The sequence below is a fragment of the Petaurus breviceps genome, unplaced genomic scaffold (genome assembly GCF_028583685.1).
Source record: "Petaurus breviceps papuanus isolate PSGF00001 unplaced genomic scaffold, PetGlider_PUasm1.0 90701, whole genome shotgun sequence".
Taxonomy (NCBI): domain Eukaryota; kingdom Metazoa; phylum Chordata; class Mammalia; order Diprotodontia; family Petauridae; genus Petaurus; species Petaurus breviceps.
Window position 1 is genome coordinate 7050415 of NW_027187316.1, and position 18062 is coordinate 7068476.

The 18062-nt window shown below is 42.2% G+C and overlaps 1 pseudogene; it reads right to left on the reverse strand.

Annotated features, from left to right (window-relative positions):
- Positions 1-17014: 17014 nt before the first annotated feature.
- LOC138144484 (large ribosomal subunit protein eL15-like) lies at positions 17015-17717 on the reverse strand (annotated as a pseudogene).
- Positions 17718-18062: the final 345 nt, after the last annotated feature.

The window sequence follows — 18062 nt, forward strand, 5'->3', positions numbered from 1 at the left end:
TTAATAATTGGTTCTCTCAAACTAGTTTGAGCTGGCTCCAGCATACCCAGATTTAAGATTCTGGTGGGAGATTTTTCTCAACAACATTATTCTTAAGGAGCAGATAAGTGGTACGGTGGGTAGGGCACTGGCCCTGGAATGAGAAGGACCTGAGTTCAAATTCAGTCTCAGATACTTACTAATTTTGTGACCCCGGGCAAGTCACTTAACTTCAATTGCCTTCAAAAACATAACTAAACAACAACAAAAATACTTCTTAGACTTACTCTACAGCCAAAGAATTAAAGTCATGCTATTGGATACCAGGAGATCTGGACCTTGCCAATTTGCCTGGCTATTGCTACTTACAAGATGTAGGCCCAAGGGGAGGGCAGTGCTTGCCCAACAGTCCCCCACAGTATGCCAGTGGCCTCTATTAAACTCTGAGTGTTTTTTGTGTTTCTGTACCTGTCCATGGACCTCAGTGAGCCCTAAGTATTTTCTGTGGAGGTGAAACAAAGGCTTCCCCATACCCAATACCCATGTTATACATTGAGAGTCTATATACCAGGGATGGGGAACCTGCAGCCTTTGATGGTCAAAGGGCCACATTTGAGTACCTAGAGAGCCACATGTGGCCTAGTTAGGCCAAGAATCACCAAATATGTATTCATTAAGAGAATAGCAGAAAAAAAAATTCACAGACTGGCAGCACCCACCCAACTCCCATGGGCTATGTCCCTGACACTCCTGGTTCTTTCAGGCCCAGTCAGGAGAGCAAGGACATAGCCACCAACCGCTAAACCAGGGACTCTTAACCTGGGGCTTGCGACCTTGGTTTTTTGTTTTGTTTTGTTTTTTGACATTTTGATGTGTATATAAGTACACTTAAATGATTGGTATTATATCATTAGATAAGTGTAACGTTTCCTTTATAAATCCTATGTATTTTATTTTATGCATCTAAGAAACATAATTCTGGGAAGGGATCCTTAGTCTTCCTCACACTGCCAGAATGGTCCATCACCCAAAAATAGGTTAAGAACCACCTTCCCATATCCCCACCCCCATTCATAACCAAACAATTTGAATTTGGGTGCTCTGGATTAGAATCTTGGCTGTGCTGCTTATAACCTCAGTGATCACAGGTAAGCTGTTCTACCTCTCTGGACCACCATTTCCTCATCTATAAAATGAGGGGTGTTAGAGGTATTGTGATAAGCATGGGTTTGGGGGGCCTCAGTTGTTGTTCAGTTGTTTCAGATCCTTTGTGGTCCCATTTGAGGTTTTCTTGGCAAGCATAATGGAATGGCTTGCCATTTCCTTCTCTAGCTCATGTTACAGATAAGGAAACTGAGGCAAATGAGGTTAAATGACTTACCCAGAGTCACACAGCTAGTAAGTGTCTGAGATCAGATTTGAATTCAGCTCTTCTCAACTCCAGGCCAGTGTTCTATCCACTGTACCACACAGCTGCCTCAGGGGAGGGTACAGCAGCAAGCACCTTAGCATACCCAGGATGGCTGCCAGCACAGGTTCTTAGATCTGCTTTTCTAAAGGAAAGCAACTCAAAAGGGGTTAACAATCTTACTTTAATCAAACATATATCACTTACCTAGTTCAGGGTAAAAAGACAACACCCTGAACTTCAGACAATACAAACAGAAGTTATAAGCAGACAGAGAAACAGATCAGCAGACAGGCTTCCAGCTGTCTGACCATTACATCCATACTTAGTTAGTTACCAAAGAGGGAAGCACCAACATCTGGGTTTTCAAAGCAGGGGGGTGGGGGGGGAGGGGGACTCAACATCTGCCCAGAGTCTCATCTGGCCAAATAACAGGACTGTTTCCAAAGTGAGCCCCAAAACAAAATCTCACATCATGGTATATATAGCCTTCTCCTGGCTCAGAGAATGTCACAACCCTCTTGACCCACTGCCCAATCACAGAGTAACATGGTGTGGGCATTCCTGCAAAACAAACCTCCTGCCACAGGCTCCATATGACCACATTCAGCCTATTAAGGGGCAGAGTATATTTTCAAATCAGGAAAATTTCTCAGAGTCACTTAAGCCTATCAAAGGGCCAAGGGGCAGGGGAATTCCCATCCCCATAACAGAGGGGCGGGGGGGAGGGGGGCATGTTGCTGCAAACATGTATGCATATCCTGATTTGTCCACTTACTGCCCTGTGACCTTGGGCAAGACACAAGCCCTCTGAGATTCAGTTTTCACTCTAAGAAAGGTAATATCCTGCCTGGGCTGCCTGCCTTCCTATAATTAACTAGAATATCACCCAACAGGACTTTTGTTGGCTACCATTTCCCATGGAAATACCTCAAATACTTTTTCCCTTGGCATTTTTTCCCCCTATAGACAGGGGTGTAGACAATACTACTACCAAAGGAAGCTTGTGACTTTTTCTTTCTAACCATGGATTCACAGAAAGGAACCAGACATGCTACTGCCATGCCCCACCATGCAAGATGGTGGACATTACCACGTCATCTTGCCTGGCTCTCTTATGAATGAGCTGTGGGCTCAGACAGTGAGTTTGCTAATGCCTCCATCTCCAAGTCAATATGGCTAAGGAGGGAGCCCTGCCTTTGGACAAAAACAGAAGGAAGAGGTGATGGTATAGTAGAAAAATAGCTAGATTTATCAACCCAAAGCATGGGTTCAAATCTCAGCTCTCTCATTACTCTTATGTGACCTTGGGCAAAATACGTCCCCAATCTGGAACTTGTTTCTTCCTTTGCCAAAGCAAGGGATAGTTAAGGTTTCACCTAGATCTGACTCTCTGTGATCCTTCAAAAGCATCAGAGAGTAAACTGCTATTTCCACTTTTGAGACCATTTAAGGGGAGTAGGTCCATATTCAAAGAATGCTGAGATGACCAAGTTAAAAGTGTCTCCCACTGATGCCCAAAATTTCACCATTAGTAAACTAATTCCACCATTACGAATTGTTATCATTTGTAAAGTGCTTAGGACCGTGCCAATCGAATAGTAGGAGATTAATAAATGCATGTTCCCTTCCCCTCCCCTTCCTCCCTCCCCTTTTGCAGTATCAAATAGTAATAGATAGTCCGCTTTTAAAAAAAAATCTCTGAAGAAAAAAAAGGAGAAAAATAATTTGTCAAATACCAATTTTATCTGTTTCATTTCTGAGCTACCACTATCAGCAGTTTCTGCTCCTTTGAACCCTTTCACTTTTATCACCTTTCAAAGACTCCTGAAATTCAAAAGCTGACCCAGACTTCTTTAGATATTTCTATATATTGGGGGGGGGCGGTTAACATAGAATGTTAAATCTAGAAATTGCCATAGAGATCATCTAGTCCCATCACTTTACACGTGAGGAAGATGGGGCCTACAAAAATTAAATGACTAGCCCAGGGATGGGGAACCTTTGGCCTCATGGCCACATGTGGCCCTCTAGGTCCTCAAATGCAGCCCTTTGACTGAATCTAAACTTCACTGAACAAATCCCCTTAATAAAAGGGCCACACCTGAGGACCTAAAAGGCCACATGTGGCCTCAAGCCTGCAGGTTCCCCACCCCTGGATTTGTCCTAGGTCAACAGATGACAGAGTTGATAGACTTGAACCCAGATGCCGATTCAAAATCCAATTCTCATATGATTACATGTGCCATAAAAGCAAAGAAAAAGGCACTAAAGATAGGACCTAGCCACATCCAGAGCTATATATTCCAGAGTTGGGCTAAAAGATGATAAATGTAGGAGAGAGAGAAGAGAGCAGAATGGAGAAAGGAAAAGGAACAGGGAGCAGTCAAGGGCCGCATTATTCCGTGGTTCAGTGACTCACATGCAGTTGGCCTCTATTTATAACGTAGCAAGTGGATGTGGTCATTAATTTTCTTTGGTGAACCAGAACTGGGACCAAAGTATGTTGCCCTGTGCTTAAGAATAGTAATGATCAGGAAGGCGGGAATTGTGGTGTTTAAGAGGGAGAACCCAACAGGAAGAGCAATGTGTGGGGAGATGAATTTTGGTATTTTGGTTTGAGTTTTCCAACCATGAAGACACATGCTTTGAAAGCTCGCCTGGCAGCATGGCATGGTTCATCAGGCAATCATTTTCGAGAGTGGAACAGATCCTATAAGGCTGGAGAGATAGTGGTATTTGCTAGGCCAGACCTAGAGAATGGGGTTGATTATTTCCTGTAGGTCTACCTTGACCATAATTCCAATAGCTGCCCCGAGATGGATAAGGGTGCATTGTTGTTCTGTCATTTCAGTCATGTCCAAATCTCTATGACCCCATTTTGGGTTTTCTTGCCACTTCTTCCTTCAGCTCATTTTATAGATGAGGAAACTGAGGCAAACAAGGTAAAGTGACTTGTCCAGGGTCACACAGCTAGTAAGTGTCTGAGGCTGGATTTGAACTCAAGAAGAGGAGTCTTCCTGACTTCAGACCAGACATTCTCTCCATTGTGCCACCTAGTGTGGTATTATCTAACTGACTGACTGACACATACCTACACCATCTCCTCTCTCATCTTTCTTAACTTGACCAACAAAGGTGTCTATTCTTTTCCTTAAGAAACTGCCTAGGGAGTAAGGAGAGTCTGACAGAAGACTCTGGCCTTATGCAACCTATTTCACCCTGTAAGTCTAATCATAATAGTAGTAGTATGTAATGGTAATGTCAATAGGAATATCTTTCCCATCTATTAATAAGAAGCCTAAGACACATGAGTTTGAGTCACATGGAAGCCTGAGTCACATGTGGTGGGAGGAGCTTGCCAAGCAGGTGGAGCAGGAAGGGGTGAAGCAGGAAGGGGTGGAGTAGAGCCCAAAGGAAGTTGGTCAGAGTAGTTAGAGCTGAGGGAGAGAGAGGAAGCAGGCAGTGAGCTGTGAGTGTTCATTTGTGGGAAGGCCCTAGCAGGGAGAAGGCTTGGGGATGGTGGTGCCCTTTGCATTGTTATTGTGGATCGATTTCTTTGTTGCTAAGATGGATTTGACTTTCTGGTGTTGGGATTCAGCTTTCTGATGTTTGGATAAATGTTTTGGTTCTGTTCTCCATGTGAAGGGTCTGTTATATTTTGCAATTCAGAATTACGCTGATCGTGTTGGTGCTACATAGTAGTGGTAATATTAGTAATTTTATTATTAATAACAAAACCCTAAAGACCATGAGACTTTTCCATGTCACTTGCAGATAAAATCTCTGTTGTCTCCTGCATTAGAATGCAAACTCCTTGAGGACAGGGGCTGTCTCACTTTTTTTCTATTTGTATCCTTAGCACTTAACACAGGAGTAAGCTCTTAATTAATGCTTTATTCATTCATTCACTCATGTATCAATCAATCGCAGCTAATGAATATCTACCACACATCCATCATTGTTCTAAAGACCTTAATTTAGGAAGTCCAAAGTTACCCATTACATCCTAGGCCATCAAAATGCATCTTGACTTTTCTTGCCACTGGACTTTGATAAATCTGAGAGAATGTCTGTCTCACTCAAATCCAATTCATGTGCAAGTCAAGATTTTACTTTCATGATGTCATTGGTCCTTTTTGAGAATGAAGGGTGAACAGTAACAATGAAGCAATATACAAAAAGGTATAATATGGTTCCTGCCCTCAGTGAGCTTATAATTTAAGTGAGGAAATAAGATGTATGTACATATGAAAGAATTGTAGCACGAAAAGATCATAAATGGTTGTTGATAATCCATGAAGAACTCTCTGTATTCTTTAGGATTTCAGAGAAGGGAAGGATCAGTGAAGGCTGGAGTAATCATGACACGGTTCCCAATGATGCAATAGATAAGGTCCCAGAATCTGCCAACCCACCTACACCCCACACTCACCATTACAAAGTCATTCTGCAGGATTCTGAATTTTAGCAGAGGGCGTGGTGGCATTAGAAAAGTACCAAACTCAAAGTCAGAAGATGTGAGTTCTAGTCTCATCTTGTCTCATCATTGTCTGGTCTCAGTCCATCCACCTCATTTTTCCAAGCCCTAATTCCCTCCTTTATAAAAATGGGAACATGGATATCAGCCTTATCCATCTTCCAAGGCTATTTGTGAGGATCAAATAAGATAGCATAAAAACCTGTTCAGAAAAAGTGTGGGGGCCACCCCCAGTCATCCTGACCTATGTCTTGCCACTGGACTCTGATGACTTTGGAGGACACAGTGAGGTTGATGACTCTGCACAGCTTTGCCTCACTTAAATCCAATTCACTTACAAAACAATACATCACCCTCTTGCTGTCATTGGTCCTTTTTGGGAACAGAGGACAAAGAATAACAACAAATCTGAGAAAGTACAACATGCTGTATAAATAAGAATCTTTGAATCCCTCCTAGCAGGGGCAAGTTGGAGACATCTTTCATTCTCTCTTGTCACCATCCAGTAAGATGAAAGAAAGCAAGACCTAGTAAGAGAATGTTCAAAGGGCCATACATAAGACTATAACTGGAAGGAACCTCAGAGGTAATCTGGTGTGTGTGTGTGCGCACGCACGCACACACACACACACACACACACACACACACCTTAAATTTACAGATGAGGAAACTGAGGTCCAGGAAAGTGAAAATAGTCACAGTCACACAGGTAGTATGCATCAAAGGTGGAATTTGAGCCCAAGGTCTTTGGACCCCAGAGTTATCTCTACAGGGCTTCCCTCCCACCATCCTCTCTCTCCACCCCTCCATTCCTGCCATGCCCCCTCCTCCAGATTGCTTAGTCTGCAAGTCAGCCTGGCTCACCCTGACATCCTTCTCAGACAATTAGTCACACCAATGGCCCAACTGAGCTCAAAAGCCAAAAGCAAAACTCTTTCCAGCTGTTAGCTGCAGTGAGTACTCCTCCACTTCCACAGATGTGGCCAGCCAGTTTCCTCCTTGCTCCTGTGGCCACAGAGGGGGCCAAGGGAGAAGGGAAGAAGGAAGGACTGGTGGTCAGGGGACATAATTCCATGGTGACTCTGGCTATGCCTGGCAGTTCCTTTGGAGAGCCTTGGGAAAGACAGATGGTCAGGTACCAAGCACTTTTGATGGCGGAGGGAACCATGACTCAGGCTAGGAAGGATAGTTGGTGGGGGTGGAGAATGAGAGCAAGAGGATGCTGAATTAAGTGATTCAGCATGGTGATATTAGGTGCCTGTAGATAGGCAGGCATCTAGTCAGTGTGGGAAGACAGCTGTTGCCTGACCTTGGTCCTCTTTGAACAACTCTAATACAGAGAGGCAAGAACACTGCTTTGTAGTCAGAGAAATTGGGTTTAAATTGTGACTCCATTAATTTGCACCTTGTACATTGAGCAGGTCACTTCTCTTCTCTAAGGCCTCAGTTTCCCCCTCTGTAAAATGAGGGACAGGTAGAGCTAGATGAGCTCTGAAGTTCCTTATGGCTCTGAATCATGATCCTCAAACTGTGACCAGGACAGCTGCCACCAAGCAATGAATCCTCGAATCCTTGGAACAGGAATAACTTCAGAGGTTCCCTACTATTAATTCCTCCTGTGGACAGAATCCAAAATTGGAAGTAATGTTGGGAAAAGAAAAACAGACCAAGAATCTAGAAATCTGAGGTAGCCCATATTAAGTTCTGAGGTATCGTTATCCCATTGATAAGCCAAGTCCCCAGAATTTGACTAGCTACATCCCTTCGTATGCTCCTAGGCATATGTCTGAGAGGTCAGGGGTCTATTACCATTAGGGCCTTGAGGGTCTGGAAGTATTTTCTCCCATTCACAAAGTGCTCAAGAAGTTCCCCCTAAAAATGATTTATTTTCTATGCTCTTTGTACAACCATCAGTCTGGTTTGTTCTTGGTTCCTGAAGTGGAGACATTGCCAACCAAATAATGTGAGAATTTGACTGACACTGAACGGAATATGGAAAGTATGGCATCCTCCAGTCCCTTTGAAACTCATAAGGTCCTTCTGGGGAAGGTCTGGGAGCAGAGAGGAGACCTGGCTAAGAAGCTAAGACCTCTCCTTCTCCTGAAGGTTGTTCCTCTCCAGGGATATGTTATTGCTTCAATTTCTTGACATCTTATCTCTTCTTTACTTGTTTGATGCACCCTGGGGCAAGGCCAAGTTTCCTCTATCTAAACACAAAATCATTCCACTTCAAAGGCCTTCTAACATTTCATCTAAGGCCTGCCTGTGAGTGATTGATTGAGATGAGTTAAAGCATCCAGGCTAAAATGAGATGAAGTTATTTTTTTACGCCACATTTACCCTGGGTTCTAGTCCCTACTTGACCTTGTGTGTCCTTGAGTAAGTCACCTCACTTTCCTCATTTGCTAAATGAGGACAATGATGCCCTATAATTGGGCTTAGTTGTGAGGATCAGCTGAGAAGTATAAAATATAATGCCTCAGAAATTTAAAAAAGTTCCTCTTTGTCTACCAAAAGGTTGCCAGACCTCCCACCCCCAAACCCATTTCTCCTCCTTGGTTTTGATCCAGATAGAGCAGAGGCCAAAGTTGCAACCAGAAACCGTCTCAGTGTTCCATTATTGTGACTGGGAGGGCCACTGGAAGAGAGATTTTGCTCTTTTTTTTTTTTTTAAAGCAATCGGGGTTAAGTAACTTGCTCAAGGTTACACGGCCAGTTATTTCTGGGTGTGGTGCTGAATATCTGAGCCCAGATTTGATCCAGGTCATCCCAACACTGGAGCCGGTGCTCTTACTCACTAAGCCACCTGGCCGCCCCTGAGATTTTGCTTTTTAAGAAAGGAGAACCGGGTTCTCTTCACTACAATTGTATAACCCTGAGTTATTCATGGTATCATAGGATTTAGAACTAGAAAGAGTTCAGGGACTAGCTCAAAGCCTTCATTTTAGAGATGAGGGAAATGGCCCAGAAAAGGATAGCCATTTGACTGAGGTTAAACAGAGAGCAGCAGAGCCAGAATCCAAACCCAGGCCCTCTCATGCCAAATCCAGGACTCCATGTTGCCTCTTTAGTTCTTCAGACCTCAGGTTTTCCCTTCTGTAAAATAAAGATAACATCTCACCCAGTAGTTGGAAGGATCCCATAAGATAAAGCATGTGAAAGTGTTTTGCAATCTTGAAAGGTATCAGATTTTATAAGGTTAGAGTAATGGTAGTTCTCACTTCATCCCAACCCTCCATCACTATCTGGTGATGAGATAGCTTGAGGTATTTGCCTCTAACCACCTACTTCCCACTTCCCACCTCCCCTTCTCTCTCCCCCTACCACCACTCAGACGCTGCCCTGTGGAGATAGCCCCCAGTGCTAGCCACCCTCTAACCCGATACCACTCAGACCTAGGCCCAAACCCCATCTCAACATGAAAGGATGGAGAGAAACCCAGCTCTTCCAAAGCACGCAATTGGACACCAGATGAAATTATTAAAAAAGCACAAGTAAGCACCGCCATCCAATCCAAAACTTCAAAATGAAAATTTTGGAAAAAAATGCCCAGAGATGAATAATGGCTATGCCAAGAGTTACACCAGAGATGCCAGCCTAAATCTTAGTATAGGGATCTGAAGCCTGCACCTTCAGGGGCTGCACAAGAAAACATATGAGCAAAGAGAAAAATACAACTACCAAATGTGATGAAGAAATACTATGGATTAAGACGAGCCCAAGGGTCAAAGAGACAGAAAAATAGAGTAGAACTCTACAATATATAGGGAAAGAAATTACATGGGCCATAGTGATAACAAGAATGACTGGAGGAAATAGACTGAATGATTTTAAATGAAACTTGAATTAAAATAAAAGCTCTGAATGAAACAAGTAAAGGAAACAGCTTAGAACAGAAGGTTCTAAAATCCTTCCCCAAGCCGTAGATTCCCTGAAAACAAAAGATAGGACAATCAAACCTAAATGGCTCCATAAGATGACAAGAGTTATTCAAGCAACTAAAAGGTTGGGAAAATAGAAGAAAATAAAAGGTATCTACCAACCAAAACAATGACCTGGATAACAGGCCCAGGAGACATAATTTAAGAATCAATGGACTAGGGGCGGCTAGGTGGCGCAGTGAGTAAGAGTGCCGGCCCCGGCGTCAGGAGACCGGGATCAGTTCTGGCCTCAGATACTTGGCACCCACACAAAATAACTGGCTGTGTAACCATGAGCAAGTTACTTAACCCCAATTGCCTTGCCTTACCCCCTCCAAAAAAAAAAAGAATCAGTGGACTTCCTGAAAACCATGACCAAACAAAAAAGCCTGGATACCATTTTTCAAGAAATAATAAAACTGCTAATGTCTGTTAGGACAAGAGAACAAAATTAAAATAGAAAAAAACTCATTGATACCCTCCTGAGAGAAACCCTATTCGAAAAACGTCCAGGAATATAATAGCCAAAATCCAAAGCTCCTAAGATAAAGAAGAAAACAGAAATATTGCAAGTAGTCAGAAGGAAACTGCTAATTTGATTTTAAGTTAATTACCAATATTAGAAATTAAAAAGTAGGACTTAAACAAATGAAAAAGAAAAAAGGAAATCATTAGAAATTATTTTGTCCAAGCGTATGCCAACAAAATTAAAATGGAAGAATATTTACAAAAATAGAAAATGGCCAGATTAAAAGAATGAAATAGAAAATTTAAACAGAAAAAAGATATTGAACAGAAATAATTACGTCAAAATAAAGTCATTTACTAAGATGCTAGAGTAAGAACAGTTTCTATAGAATATTCCTCTTCATAAACCTGGAGCACATACCCTCACATAGTGTCATTGTGAAGAGTGAACACTAATTTAGAGTACTGGTGTATATAAGGCACATACATAAGCACATAGACACATGTGGCCAAAAAAAATTCTTGACTCTGGTATTCCTGGTTTACTTCCTTTTCTTGTGGAATCTTCATGCTGCTCTCTCCCCTAGGCACAGTATCTCTAATAGGGAGGTTGTCTAGATCAGTTCCCTTGCCCTCTCCCTCTCTACAGCTCTACTCCCTACTGCCAGGGCTCATTCTCCTTTGAATTCAGGTTTAGCTATCTTCTCTGCTGTGAGGGACAGTATTACTTGAAGCTGCTTCCTGACCCAGCTATCTCTCAACTCTCTCTGTCTACACTGGATGCAGTGCCTCTTACAAAATCATACACTGGGTCCCAGTATCATAGAGTTGGAGCTGGCCTTTGTGCCACTACAAAATACCATGGCTAATGGTGGGGAGAGAGACCCATGCTTCTCTCTGGTAGAGGTGGAAGCGTCATATACTGCAAAGCTGCTTCCTGCCTGGATTATATGTCAAAATTGTCCAGCTCAGTTTTTAAAGACTGCCAGGGGAATGCCCTTTGGGAAGCAAGTCAGCTAGTCAATAAATTATTAAGTTCCTATTGTGTACTAGGCACTGTACTAAAAACCAAGGATACAAATAAAGGCCAAAGATAGATCCCATCTTCAAAAATCTTACAATCTAATAGAAGACAACTCACCACAGGAAGACGAAAAGCCGTAGGAGGGGAGTTGGGTACCCAGTCTAAGAGAAGGTCAAAGGGGTGTAGTATAGCCTGACTCAAGAAATGAAGAGCTGGCTGGCCTGGGAATTCTCCTTAAATGGAAGTTCTGGGAGGAATTCTCCACTCTCCCCCCTCCAGTCAAGGGAAAGAAGATGCCTCTTTAATTCCATCAGAAATACTTCATTTTGTAAGGGCATAGACATCTTTGTACTTCATTTAACACATAAACAACTCATATCTGTTATCTGCCCCAAATTTTCTATAATTACATCAATGGGACTGGAGAGAAATCAAATTGTCAGGGACCAACTTCTCCCCCACCCCCATACACACACACACACACACGTGTATAAAGTATAAACAGCCAGAAATGGAGCTTCTGAATTAAAGCCCATTATTCTCTCCAGTTGACCAGATGGCTTCTACCCTATAAGTGAGTTTCCAGTATAATTGGAAAGATAGCAACATCCACATATTAATAAAAGGGAAAAGGGATTTCTTCCATCCTTTATAATAATAGCTCGATTTTCTTTAGCATTTCAGGATTTACAAAGCACTTCCTTCACAACAACCCTAGGCAATGCAGGTATTATTAGCCCTCATTATATAGGTGAGAAAACAGGGCCAAACTGGTGAATGGTTTGCCCAGGGTTGATTAAGATTAAGTAATGAAGCAAGGATGTAAACATAAGTGTCCTCGGACGCCAGATCCAGTTTTCTTAATGCTATATATACCATGGCCACGTCACTTATGGAAAACGTCCATTTATGTACAATGGCAGCTGCCCATGTGTTTCCAAAGTTGTCTATCATCTTGCTGGGCTGCCACAGCTGGAGATGGGTTTTTTGTGTTAGAGAACTGGCAACATGGCAAATTCTGAAGCAGGCTAAATGCCAAAGCGATTCTAACAATGTCTGATGTTTGAATTCCATTTAAAATTAAACACACCTGCCTCTGGAGTCTCTCTCTTTCAATCTGTCTTCTCCTAAAGGACAGCAGAACCCATAGTCTCAGAAAAGGGAGGGGGATTTATTTGGCTTGTTTTCGTAATTCACCAGACAAGTAAGTACCAGCAGTGTCTCTGGATAGCCCTTTAAAGAGCAGGTAGGTGACACTGTAGATAGAACACATGATCAAGGAACACTCATCTTCATGAGTTCAAATCTGACCTCACGATTTACTAGCTGCGTGACCTGGGTAAGTCACTTCATCCTGTTTGCCTCAGTTTCCTCATCTGGAAAATGAGCTGGAGAAGGAAATGACAAACCACTCTAGTATTTCTACCAAGAAATCCCCAAATAGGGTCACAACTGAAATGACTCAGCAACAGCAAAAAGTCCTTTAAAGCCATAGGTAAGCTTCAGAAACAAAGGAACTCTTTCAAACTTTGGGAAAGGAGTGGTATCCAACATTATAAACACACTCTGGGATGCTGTATTTACCATTGCGAAGGGTTGAGGACCCAGGAAAGGAACAAGCTAAATAGCAATATTTCAATTCCTTGTCTTCTCCTCTTTCCATTCTTCCCAAAATCCACGATTTAAATAATGTGGATACTCCCTCCAGTATTCAGACTACAACTTCTCTGTACCTTGGCAAGGGAAACCTTCCCAGTATCCCAGGAACTCAGTTTTGGAAGGGACCTCCAACAGTGTAGACAATTTAATCTAAATCACAGATATACACACAGATAACAGAGAAAGAGAGAGAGAGAGAGACAGAGAGAGAGAGAGAGACAGAGAGACAGAGAGACAGAGAGAGACAGAGAGAGAGAGAGACAGAGAGAGAGAGAGAGAGAGAGAGAGAGAGGGGATGAGAGAGGGAATGTAGTCCAACACCCTCATTTTACAGATGAGGAAACTGAAATCCAAAGAAGTAAAGCAATTTGCCCAAGATCATACAGATTATAAGTGTTATCACTAAGGTTAAAATCTAGATATATGACTGCCATGTCTCACTCTTTACTCATAGTGAATCACTACAAACACCCAGGCCTTTCTCACATGTATTTGTATCTAGACATAATTTCCTCATCTTATAAATTGCTGTGGCTGAAGTACTAATCCTGGATCCATCTTGGTGATGAGCCCCTCTAAACTTGTCCAAGCTTGTCCTTGGACAACAGCCATGCAATCCATCACCAGATTCATATTTGAAGTTTCTCCATCTTGGTAGAACATTCCAGATCTTGAGCTTTCCTAACTTTAGTTTTAGGGAACCCTAGATCACTTCTCAACCATAATGAGGTATCAGAGAAACGTGTGTCCTCCTCTACACAGCTATCAAAGAGATAATGTTAAAGCATAATTTCAACCATGTAATTCTCCTCCTCAAGAAGCTTCCTTCAGTGGCTTCTGGATATCTCGAAGTGAAAATGCAAGCTCCCCATTTAAAGCCTTTCACAATCCAATGGTGTCAAACTCAAATAAAAGGGGATCCTTGCTAGCCACATATGACTTAGAAAACCTCAAATTGCCACTATCTAAATAGCAGTGTATTTTTATTTATTTTGTTAAACATTTCCCAATTACATTTTAATCTGGCTAACTATTATAGATTAATTTTACATGACTCTTCTGCTGCAGAAGCAATCCACATTTTTATGGTAACCAGCCCAGAGTATATATGTTAAGGGAGTCAGCATGGACAGAGATCAAGCATCTTGGGGTAGTGTGAGGGTAATTCTGCCCAGCAATTAGGGAATTTCCCCCCACTCTGGATAGTAAGAATTCTATAAGAGGCCCAGAAGAAAATTCATGGTAAGACAGTTTGAGATGCACCTATCTTTTCACCATCAGTGCCCTTAGGCAGATATATTCTATATAGTATGGGAGGAGTAATGCCCTAACCTCTACCACAAAGCAAGTTGAGATAGTTTTTCCTTAAAAAGGTATTGCACCCATCCTTGAGATTTGATTGGTTCAGGGCACTAAAGGCTCAAACTGTTGGCATCACTTCCTGGTCAAATGAGAAAACAAAAAAAACACAAGAAGCTACAGTCAAGGGTCTGATGCTTGGCTGGCAGACCACAATGCTCAACTCATGCAGGGAGTTTTATTCAGCTTAATCAACTTGGAGCATACTCAATGCATATTCCTCTTGAACATTGTTCTGCTGTCGATACACAAATCTCCTTTTGTTAATTGTTGAACCACCTACAAGCTTCTCATTTTGTTCCAGTATCAAACATAAACTACCAGGGGGGGTTGGCCTGAGTTAGGCCCCATCAAGAACACAAAGGAAAACTACTTACATCTGATCCTTTATATAAGAGGGAACTTTTAAACAGTGAGAACAATCTAATGATGGAATGGACTGCCCAGTGAGGTAGTGAATTCCTAGGCAATAGATATTACAGAAAACATTCCTACATTAGATGGGATGTTGGGTCCCTCCCAAATCTAAGATTTTATTATTTCTGTTGTCTCCTTATTGATATTTAAAGAAGAATCATGGGGCAGCTAGGTAGCACAGTGAGGAAAAGTGCCGGCCCCAGAGTCAGGAGGACCCAAGTTCGCTTCCGGGCTCAGACACTTAACACCCACACGAAAAAAACTAGCTGTGTAACTTTAGGCAAGTTACTTAACCCCACTTGCCCTCCAAAAGGCAAAAAGAAGAAGAAGAAGAATCATAAGGAGACTTCCCTGCCTGTAAATTATCCATGGTTGACTAAACCAAGATGGAACTGAAAGAGCCTGGAGAGCCAAGAATAGAGACATTAAGATTCTGAAGGGACACTTGTTTCTTCTCATCCTATTAGAATGTAAGTACTTGGGGCGGCCAGGTAGCACAGCAAGTAAGAGCACCGGCTCCAGTGTTGAGAAGACCTGGAGATCGAATCCCGGGCTCAGACACTCAGCACCACACCCAGAAATAACTGGCCGTGTAACCTTGAGCAAGTTACTTCACCCCAATTGCTTAAAAAAAAAAAAAGAATGTAAGTACTTGATATAAAGCCAAGCACAAGCAGTTTTCCAGAGGACTGCTGCTGTGAACAGCTTCAAGGTTCTGATCACACAGTATAGTGAACTCTCTATTTATTCAGCAGCAAACTAAAGCAAAACATTCACAGAAACCAAAGTACAGCATTCACAATGTTATAACATGACAACTTATCACTAAAATTTTCACCAAAGTGGCCACATAGTTTTAAACAAAAGATATCATTCAGTAAGTCTTTAACTCAATCATCCTTAAGGAGCAAGCCTCCTTAAGGGACACAAAGTACAAAGGTCAAAGTTCTCTACCCTTAGGTCACAGTAAATCATGATCTTCTTAGTCAGCATCACGTACCCAAGGAGAGATCTTTTCATCTCGACCAAGGCTGGCTCTCAGATTCCATGGTTCCTCTTCCATGGTCCCAGCTTTTGCCTGAATTTACCCAACTGTCACATGGATTCAAAGGTAGGCAGCTCTCAGCTCTTGGTCCAGCTTCTGTTCCATATTGAAGCTTAGGGTGTCCAGTCTACCTCAAGTCCTTCACAGTCTCTGTTCCTGGGAAGACAAAGCTTAACAGAGCCAAAACAACATTCATGCACATTACCAGCACCATCATCAATTCACTATGTGAAATCAACACAGACCCACCACCAAGGTCTGAGAACTCAACACACATCATCAGTATGGTCCCAGGACCTCTGAAACCCCCCTCCAGGACTTCTATAAACAAACAACAAGAAAATCCTTTTTCAGGCCTTCCAGTAAGGTCCCAGGGCTTCTGTACAAAGTATCACAAACAAAAATCAACACAAACAGAACAGACAAATAGAGTTCTGGCCTCCACAACCATTCTGCTCTCTCCCAGCTTGTGCTCAGCTTTTTATCTGGCCATTAGCTCCTCCCTATTCTGCCCCTTCCTGTTGCATCAGCAAGTTCCTCCCACTGTGGGTTTCACAAGTTGTTTCTTAATAAAGACTTGATATAATCATGGGCAAGGCTCAAAAGAAACTTGAACTGAAACAAGGTGCTAAGTACTTCTTTGCTTGCCATTACACTTGATCATCACACAACTCCTTCCAATTTCTCAAAGAAATTTACCTTTATAGGTTCCTTTGGCCCTTGTGTTTACAAGAGCCAAAATTAATAGGAAATTTCAAATTTCCTACTCAGCTCTGGTCTTTTCATCAAAAATGTTTTAAATATGTTTGTTCATTAAATTTTTGTTCTGTTAAATATCCATTTTTTCCCTCTAAGATTAGTCAGTATTTTAGGGTAAATTATTCTTGATTGTAAGCAGCAAATATCCACAGACTATCCCCAAATTTCCCTTAGTTTAATAGTAGAAGTTGCCGAATCTTATGTGATCTTTACTTTGGTCAAGTGGTGCTTGAACTGCTTCTTTCTGAATACTTGTAGTATTTTTTCTTTAACATGGGAGCTCTGTATTTTGGTTATGCCATTCTTGGGACTTTTCCTTTTGGAGTTTCTTTCAGGAGGTGGTTAATAGATTCTTTCTTCACTTTTCCCTCTGATTATAATAGATCTGGAAAATTTTCAGTTGTGATTTATTGAAATATAATGTCCAGATTTTTTTTTAAATCAAGACTTAGGGAATCCAGTGATTCTTTTTTTTTTTCATTGTCATAAATGTTTATTAAACATTTAAGTTTACAAACTAATGTGCACCAATTAGCGGTATCGATGTAGTTGCAGAGTATTGCGCCTTCTCCAAGCAGCATGATGAGATCCTCCAATGGTATGGTGGAATTTGTGACCCTTCCCAAGACCCCGGCTCTTCCGGCAACTGAGGTAAGCCCTCGCATCTCTCTGTGTTTGTGCACTGGCTTGGTGATCCATTGAGTGTCGGGGTTTCGTCTGATAGCTTTATGGAATGGGTCAATAAGAATAACCTCAAAGAATTTGTAGGTTGAATCTTCACCCACCCAGTAGGAGTTCAAGACTCTTAGGGCCCCACAGTGACGGCCAGCATGTTCTTCTGCCACAGACTGCAGGTTCCTGGCAAACTTGAGCTGATTGACTCCGTGATGCACAGGTTTGCCGTAGGTGGCACCCTTGGGGACCGGGCGCTTTTGCCCCCCTCGGCGGACACGAATTCGGTAGATGACATAACCTTGCTTAGCCTTGTAGCCCAGCCGCCGGGCTTTGTCCAGCCGGGTGGGCTGGGGCGCTCAGTGCAGCGCCGACAGCTGCCGGTACTGCCAGCAGCGCACACGCAGCAGGAACCGCATGACGTCCGACTGCTTCTTCCTCCACAACTCCTGGATGTACTTGTAGGCCCCCATCCTGCCTCACGCCTAGCCTGCCTGATAGCGGCCGCCGACCGGAAAGGAAGAGTCCAAATCCAGTGATTCTTAAATGATCTCTTCTTGACCTGTTTTCCAAATCACTTGTTCTTGATATCAAATATCTTACATTTTAAATCTTTTTATTTTGTTTTTATATTTCTTGCTGTCTCATGGAGACATTGATTTCTATTTGGTCTATTCTAGTTTTTAGAAAGTTTATTACTTGACTGAAGCAAGATTAAAAAATGAAATAAAAGTTCTGGAGGAAAGAATTGGAAGGAGAATAAACAGCTTAGAAGAGAAATTATTATATTTGTTATGATGATCAGTGATCTTTGATGTTACTGTTTTAATTGTTCTGGGTGCTACAAATCACATCCATATAAGACAGCAAAT